Raw genomic sequence first — 8,861 nt, 5'->3', positions numbered from 1 at the left:
AGTCTGTGCTGAACAGGGATATTGTCAGAAAAAGACTTAAGATCTACTGGTTTAATTTTCCTTCAAAACGTGATTGACAATGAGATTTACAATAGGTGCTACGTATAACGAGAGCAGGTCAAGTTGCATTCCTTACATGCTTGAATTAATGTCCCAAATCTTTGTAAAGGAAGTTTGGGGTTTCCCAGTTGCAACTTGGTAGCTCTAGGGAGTAAGACTGCAAAAATTACTCTTCATTAGCTGAAGATCCCATTTAATATTGGTCTAAAATTAATGGCTAAATGTAACTTTTTAGGCATCTACCTGAAATTCTGTATGGCTTGAAAGACTCATCCTGGATCTAGGAGTGGGGTTCTTGCTTGGTAAGGCATAGCGAGGTGGTATGTGGAGTCTTGCTCATTCTGCAGTTCATGTGATGAATTTTTCTGTTCAACTGCTGAGTGACTCAGAAATGAACTAAATTTCAATTCTGATTAGAACTGAATAAATACACATGAAAATCAAGCTTATTACAACTGTTACATTGATTGCTGAAACCTAGCTTTTGTCTGTAGGAATCTTCAGTTATTTGACCATATCTGATAGTTCTTATCACTTTACTTTTTTTTTCTTCTAGTTTATGTTGCTTTTGGAAGGTGAAATACTGCTCAATTTTCTTGATGTGCAAGGTAAGCTGTTACTTGGTTTGCAGTTCCTATTTTCTTCAGGTAGCTTTTCCGATTTGCGTCACAAAATGTTTTGGAAAAACGGTATTCCGTAGTTCCAAGTACGAATACATTACAATGTTTCATAGCTGTGCAGCGTCTGTGTGAAGCTTCCAAGGTGTTGAGTTCAGTGCAACGTCTCTTCTGTCAGTCTGACCAAAATTGGAGCCTGTAGCCTCTGCTTGAATGAAAACTGAAACTTTGAGTTCTTGAGTACTTGTATGTTAAATGCAGTTTTTGTTAGAAGTTATGTATAGAAATACTTCGGTTTCACCTGATGTTGAATGCTGCAGGGCAACTTGATCTATCTGATTTGGTTTGGACACTACCTGGGATCTTCTCCGCTGAAGATGTTGGAGAACTACTGTAACACTTAGTCTCCTGGTGGTGCCCCACCCACACCTTCTGTACTGGGGTGTATCAGACAGCTGCAGGTTCTGATCGCTTCCCTGTGGTAAAATTTCATCTTAATGCATGTCCCGTGCAAGAACAGGGAGGACAGCAGAAAGAAGCTGGTAGTCTTGCATGTATGTATTGCTAAAGCTGTGAAACTTCTTGCTGTAGGATGTTACCAAGTTTGCATGGCTTCAGGAGAGTCTAGGAAATAGCATGGAAGAAAACACCATGTAAGATTACTGGACAGGAAAACATCTTTAATGTGGGAAGTCCTGAGCTAAAGCTGGGCAAGTAATAAAGCCTTACAAGAACATACTTAAGTAAGAGGACAGGAACAGGGCATCTTATTTGGCCATTGTGGTAGTAAGGGTACTGGACTAGATAATATACCCGTTTGACATAGTATAAATTGTTCTTACGACGGCATATCATATTGAACTTCTTGCCACGGTTACCTTAGTCCAAACTATACCTGTCTCTAAAAACAGAAAAAAAGTAGCAGAAGGTGAGAGTTATTAATGGTAAGTATATAGTAAATTGACAAATAGCTTCAAATGCTGTTTCAAAAACAGTGGAAAAATGAAAGCTGATGCATTCAGTCTGTTCCAGCACGTGTTCAGTTTTTGTCTGTTGCTGTAGACAAAAACCTGGAACCTAGTGCTTAGAAAAAAACCCTTCTTTTGCAACCCACAGCTGATGAACATATTAGTTGTGTTACTTATATGAAGGGACAATATTTGCATGTATTCGAACAGCGATTCATTCAAACAGTGATGAATCTAGGGCATGAGTTTCACGTTGCAGATTTGCAGAAGTGTAGTTCAGTTAGATCAATTTCTTTCCAGACTTTGCAGATGAACGCACCAGCTCTGCAGCAGTGAGCAGTTGGGACTTTTTTGGAGTGCTTGAATTCTTACGGCTCTTTGGTGGCCTGCTGATGTACAAATGTATTACTTCAGTGGACTTTTGTGAAACGTGTTAGCGAAAGAGGTAAGCTTTGTGTGTCTTCTGCACTTCAGGATAAGAGTATTGGATTTCTTCAGACAAGTACTATTTCCACAGCAAGTAATCAGACTGATTAGTGCACTGTACGGTATCTGCACCCAGCAGTATCTTCCTGATGGGGTGTTCAAAAAGCAGTGCTATAGTATTTCAGCAGCTGGCATCGTTGGTTTTCATGCAGATGTGCTGGTTAAACTTGGTATTTCTGTTGAAACAAGTAGATTGAAAGTTTCTTATTGGGAAGCTTGTCAAATACAACATTGAGGAACTGTTGAACTGTTACGAGATAAAAGTATAGTTAAATCGATGACCTTGTTCGAAAATATTTCTTCTTGAATTTTTTTGTGATGTCTAGAACACAGTGGAAGGCCTCTACTTAAGGGTAAGTATTGAGAAAATAGTTGTTTTTTCCTAGGTGGAGGTAGTTGGATGAGGATCATAAAAGTTCAAGTGTTTAGCTTTTTGGCTGCCTCTTTACAAAGAAGCAGTATTTTATTTTGAAACACAAATCCAGGTACCAGATGGCAGCTAGTGACAGGTTTCTTTTAAAGCTATTCTGCAGAGATTGTGAAGAGTTAATTGCTATGCCTCGTTATTCAGCAAATAGACACAACTTGCTGTGTGTCTGAATTGAAAAACGTGGCTATAGAAGAATAACAGGTTATGCTTTCCTCACTGTAAAGTTAATTGCAGTGGTGACAATGAGACCTGTAACAGGTTTACTTAGTGGGACAATTATGCAAACATAGTTCAAAATGTAGCTACTATAAAATCCCAAGGATTAGCTTGTTTTGATGTTTTTGTTTTGCATCCTGCCTACTAAAGGAAGTAGAATTAGCAAGTAGAAGAAAAATGCATGCAGTGCTGCAGTCTTGTAGATGGTTTATTAGAGCATATTTGTAAGCTGTTTCATAATGGTATCTCATACGTGGTTTTTTTTACATCACAGTACCAGCTGACTGTTGGGTAACTCCCTTAGTTGTATCTTCTGTGCCGTAGTCCTCCAATTTCTTAAACTGCAGATAGATTTTGTTGATAGTTGTGTGATAGAGTGGGCCGTGGCTCTGATTCCGAAGGAAACTCCTTGTTTTGGCATTCAAGACAGCATAACTAGACTACAGTCTGCCTGCTTCACATTCAGTATAAAAGTGCCTAAGTCTTAATAAATTACTAAAATACTGAAGAAACTTGGAACTGTTACTCAGATGCAACAATTTACTTTTTAGGAAGTCCACATGATAGTCCAGTCTGAACTAGCATCTTGGTAAGTTAGTGTGATTGTTTTTTTTAACCCTTGCCTGTTGCAGGTTAGCTGTCTGTCTGACTTGGTGGGCTGGCTATACTGCTGTTTTTTCTTGCTGAGAAGATGCAGTGTTGCTTTAGAAAACGTAAGAGCTTATACTCCCCCAAACTTGAGAATGCTGTGAGAAAATTGTTGTGATGATTGGCAAAATGTTCAACTGCTCTGAAGAGAGTGAATGAGAACAGCCTTTCTGAACAAATCTATTACATGAGTGTCCTTTTCATGTCACTTTATCCTGGGCATCTGAGTATTTAACAGTGTTTTGTGTCAGTGAGCAAGGATTATGACACTGTGACTTTCTTTTAAAAATAAACAGGACATAAAGACGACCTGTCAAATTAAATAGGATAATATTCAGACATTATAGTAGCTTTAAGTGTGATTCCAAATAGAGGCATTGGGAACGCCTGTGGTGGTTAGAACCACTTAAGTACTAAGTATTGCTCTAGGTTCTGCTGGTTTGTACACACATATATGTTGGTTTGTAACCTTACCTTGTTTTTTCAGGTGGTATGTAATTAGAGAAAAAGAAGAAATGCAGGATGCCATTTCACAGAAATCTGAAGCCCCTTCTAGGGTTAGTATGATGTCTGAAGTTCTGCATATTCCTTAAAAGATGGAAGGGCTCTGGTTGTCAGTGGCTGTAACTCTGTATCAAACCAAGCTTACTGACTTGTGGGAGGGTTTCAGGGACTTGTTTCAACACTATGTTACTGTATTTTAATGTAGCATTCACTCTGTTAAAGTGAAGAACTTACTTTAACTTTGGTTTATCCAAAGAGCACTCTTACAAATTTCTCAGTTGAAAAGGGGGTGATCAGCTTAACTGCTTAAACTGACAGTTTTACTTCTACAAGTAAGTTAACACTTAGAAGGAAAGTTATAGGGAGGGTTCTGTTTGAGTACAATTTTGTAGTTCATTCCCTCTGTTTGCCTTTCAGTTAACATTAACTTTTAACATTAAAACTGTTAGAATAGAATTAGAATCATTGAGGTTGGAAAAGACTTCTAAGATCGAGTCCAACTGTCAACCCAACACCACCATGCCCACTAAACCATGTCCCTAAGCGCCTCATCTACACGTCTTTTAAATACCTCCAGGGATGGTGACTCAACTACTTCCCTGGGCAGCCTGGTCCAATGTTTAACCACTCCTTCACTAAAGAAGTTTTTCCTCGCGTCCAATCTAAACCTCCCCTGGTGCAACTTGAGGCCATTTCCTCTTGTCCTATTGCTAGTTGCTAATATGAAGGAGTTACACTAACATTTGGGTAAGATGAAGTATCATTTACCTTCCTCCTTCTCCCAAATGTCTTGAAACAAGTTAAAAAGGCACTCAGTAGGATCTGTATGAGATACCTTTCCAGTCTGCTTGATTTTTATCTACTGTGTTAATTTATAGTACCAGAAATGGTGAGGTCTATCCCGATAGGATCTCCTCTGTAGGTTCGTGTCGTTGGAAATGCCTCACAGAATAAACTTGTGGTTTCGCTTTACCCATTGAACTACCTGTTAGCTCTGTGGGATAAAACTGCAAGACAAATCTCTGCAGGTGGAGCATCCTAGGAACTGTAATAATGCATTATGTTCTCCTTTAGGTACTGACTTATGCTTTTGATACAAATGGAAAAAATTATTCAAGTGGAAAAGCTTGGTAAGAGTCTTGGTAAGATGGTGTGTTCTGGGACTTCAAGTGTAACTTAACATGTTGAATCGCATGGGCTGAACTTATTCTTCAGCCAGGTTTTTGTGTAGGTACCTGATATCTAACACTACTTCTTGTGGTTTGAATTTTCTGGGTGGTTTGAATTTTCTGGATGGCTTGAAACAAACTGTTCCCCCTTTGATCACAAAGGAGTGATTATTTCTTGTTTTGGTGGCTATAGGTAAGAAGAGACAGCACTGCTGTCTGTCTGAACTTGAAGTGACGACATAAATGCGCTGCATTGTTGCTCTGTGTCAAGTAGATGCTTGATAGTTTCACACTGAGCAGCAATATTGGGTTTTCATAGAATCATAGAATAGTTTGGGTTGGAAGGGACCTCTGAAGGTCATCTAGTCCAACCCCCCTGCCGTGGGCAGGGACATCTTCAACTAGATCAGGTTGCTCAGAGAGCCCCGTCCAACCTGACCTGGAATGTTTCCAGGGATGGGGCATCCACCACCTCTCTGGGCAACCTGTGCCAGTGCCTCACCACCCTCATAAAGAATTTCTTCCTTATATATAATCTAAATCTACCCCCCTTTAGTTTAAAGCCATTCCCCCTTGTCCTGTTCCAACGGGCCCTGCTAAAGAGTTTGTCCCCATCTTTTTTATAAGCCTCCTTGAAGTACTGATAGGCTGCAATAAGGTCTCCCCAAAGCCTTCTCTTCTCTAGGCTGAACAACCCCAACTCTCTCAGCCTTTCTTTTATGTCTGTAAGTTTGAGTTTAAAGAGTTAATCTCTGAGCAGCTCAGCTAGTTTAGCACTGTACTGTTAAAATTCCTGGCTTCTGTTCTATAGAATGCAGAGTTTAAAGTAAAACAAGCAAACTATTCTGGAAGAAGTATAAATCCTTCACAGTAGAAATATATAAAAACTTAAAAAGAATTTTGAAGCTGCTGTTCCTGTTAGGTGAAATTCATGGACTCTGTTTTCCCTCTTAGTTGTGTGGCAGCTTTTGTGAAACGAAGAGTACATCAATTTAGCTTATCACTAGACACTAAGTGGTGCATACAAAAAGCTTGAATGTTAAAGTGAGCAGTTGTGGATGAAGGACTACTGCAGCTGTTGCACTGTATGGTATCTGCACCCAGCAGCATTCTCCTGATGGGATGTTCAAAAAACAGTGCTACAGGAGTTCAGCATTTGGCATCGTTGGTTTTCGTTCTGCTGTGTCTGTTAAACCTGGTATTTTTGCTGATACAGTCTTTGTCATCTTTGAGGATTTGAGTGTACTTGCGTTCTATTCTCACGTTCCAGTGTGAGAACTGGATACTGGCCTCTGGAACTTGGCAAGTGCATTTAGTTTCTTTTTTTTTTAACCAGGTGCTTTAGGATACAGAACAATGAATTTTGCTGTGTGAAAAGGATTGGCTGTGGAAGATAGCCTGTTTGACAGGTAAGGACTGAGTTACTTGTTCAGTTCAGATGGTTTCATGCTACTTTACAGTTTGTGTGTTAACTTGGTCTGACTCTAGAACACTGAAACCTCAGTAAACTGTTCTAGAAAAGCACAGAAATGGTTGTCTAGTAGCAGAGATTACTGAGCAGTGATGACCCCAGATTTTGGCAGTATCTGGGCAGGTTGCTTAGCTGCAAGTTATTTTTCTGTGTGTATATATACTTGAAATGGATGTCAGAGTTGCGCAGTGACTTGTAGTACTAGTTTCTGAAAGAAAGACTGATACTGGTTGTGAGGAATTCCTCTGTACTTGGAGCTTTTAACAGATTTTAGGCTTGTTGGTATACAACTTGGCTTATGTGCTGGCATGATTGATTGGTCCTTAACAAGAAAGGATGGGCAACTTGAATATTGAGTTAAGATGGTGGTAACAGCAGTGAGAGGACAGTACCTGGTCATTACCAAGGCTGCTAGGATGTTGCTGTTTCTGGTGAGCTGTGGACATGACCGTAAAGCAAGTCCATCAGACTCTTGAATTGCTGCATTATGTGGCACTAAGTCTGCTGGGAACAAAGCTTTGGTGGAGGCCAGAGACACAGTGCTCCCTTCTGCTGCTGTCAAGATGAAAGCAAGTTCCTGCTGGGAGGTAGTGAGGAGTTATGTGGCTGTATCCTTGGGCACCTCCAACACTTCAGCTACAGAGGAACAAAAGTTCTAGTTAGAACCTTTGTAACTTAGCCTCCAGAAGCTGCTGTCGAGAGGATGGTTGTCATGCACACAGAAGCAAAAGGGGGAGACAAAAGGTTGCCCCATGCAGTTTACATCTACCTTCGGTTTGTTGCAACTCTTTGCTTACACTAACCAAATCTGACTCTCTAACCCATAGTGTCTGCTACCAAGTCACTGCATGTCAGAGGGGTGAGAAACAGCTCTGGAGTGCCACTAAAGAGAGTCTGAAGGTAAGAGTGCTCAGTGAAATTGCTGGTACTAAAAAGAAATTCAAGGTCACTTCAAAGAGGGTTTGCATGGCTGAAAAACCAGCAGCTCTTAACGCGGTGACCGCATATTGAAATCCTCTGCAGGATGCCATGGGCACTTAGTGTGTGCTATGGTCTATTTATGAGGAGATACACCTTATGTAGTGAGGCCTCTTGGAATGAAAAAGGATGTTTATCTACTGCCCTCAGGTTTTTGAGATGCTAATGTAGGGAAGAGGCTGCTTGGTTTCATTCTGAAACTAGTTGACTTTGCAGCCTGTGAAGCTGGAGAAAAACAGGTTGATACAGTTGTGGCATGAGCAGTCTTGGAACTTAACTGCTGCTTCCTTTTCCCTTGGCAATATGATATACTCCTAGAGCTGCATGGAAGTCTTAAGAGTGGATAATCCTGGAACAACTAGGTGAGGGAGGAAAGAAGTGCAGGGTGGGAATGCTATGGGCACTGCAGGTAGTTATGGGAAACAGAAAATTGTGGTGCTTGGGGAGCTGGCATTGGAAATTGTGCTTTTGCCCCTTAACAATCTAGTAAGGGGTGCATGCACATGTTCCCTGCACTGCTGCTTTTATACCAGCACCATGTCCTGAAATTAAATAGCTTTGTACTAGAGGAAGCCATGTTATGCTAAGTGTGAGGAAGACAACAGAGATCAAATGGCTTTTCTTTTAAGAAAAAGTGCTAATATATGCTTTTCCTCTCTCAGGTCCTGGTGATGTTGCTGCAAGTCTGCTGCAAAGAACTGCACAGCTCTTCCAAATAGAGGAAGAACCTTATCTAGAGTGTTTATTGCAGTAATTAGAATTAAACATTAATTCTAACTTCCCTTACTGCTCTGTAAATTGAAATGGTGCATGTTATTTAGAAACCAGTTCAGAAGCACAGGGAGCCTTTGCCCTTACCCTCTCAGTTGTGACTTGTCTGTTTTGCCCTCCTGGGAGATGCAGGGGCAAACCTTAGGATGGATACTTAGCTCTTCTGTGACACCAAGCAGGCAGCTAACTAAGCTGAGTGTAGCAAGTTGTAACTTGACTGGAAAAGGCTTTATCAGCTGTTTTCCCTCCATTTTCTGCCACTGAACTCCACTGTACTAGAGCTCTGGAGAGGTGTTTATTCTGTACAGAACATCACAGCATTTAAATAAAACATGGCTGAAAGCTGCAGCCTGGGATTATTTCCTGTTGCTATACTGTAAGCAGAGAAAGGAGGGCTGATCACCTCTGGCTTGCTGGTAGCAAAGTGTAGTTGGGAGAACATCTGTGCACAAGAGCCTGAGCAGCCCTTGCAGAACCACTAGGGTGAAGATGAGACTGTACGTACTACAGCTCATCTTTGCATTGCAGAAAGCCTCCACCTCG

At 40.8% G+C, this 8,861-nt stretch overlaps 1 protein-coding gene across 1 annotated transcript in view; it reads left to right on the top strand.

The window, feature by feature from the left end:
• The window catches only part of TAF1D (TATA box binding protein (TBP)-associated factor, RNA polymerase I, D, 41kDa), a 16,531-nt gene extending 7,868 nt beyond the window's left edge, over positions 1-8,663 (top strand). Inside the window, exons 7-16 of the mRNA XM_009334841.1 lie at positions 617-668; positions 1,946-2,091; positions 2,262-2,265; positions 2,442-2,484; positions 3,329-3,366; positions 3,913-3,982; positions 5,004-5,071; positions 6,435-6,507; positions 7,397-7,469; positions 8,210-8,663. The gene's annotated coding sequence lies outside the window, so the exon portion shown is untranslated. The remainder of the gene's footprint in view (positions 1-616; positions 669-1,945; positions 2,092-2,261; positions 2,266-2,441; positions 2,485-3,328; positions 3,367-3,912; positions 3,983-5,003; positions 5,072-6,434; positions 6,508-7,396; positions 7,470-8,209) is intronic.
• The last annotated feature ends 198 nt before the right edge of the window (positions 8,664-8,861 follow it).

The sequence above is a fragment of the Pygoscelis adeliae genome, unplaced genomic scaffold, assembly GCF_000699105.1.
Source record: "Pygoscelis adeliae isolate BGI_AS28 unplaced genomic scaffold, ASM69910v1 Scaffold141, whole genome shotgun sequence".
Classification (NCBI taxonomy): Eukaryota; Metazoa; Chordata; class Aves; order Sphenisciformes; family Spheniscidae; genus Pygoscelis; species Pygoscelis adeliae.
Note: the sequence above shows the minus strand (reverse complement) of the source record. Positions and strands in the feature narration are given on the sequence as shown.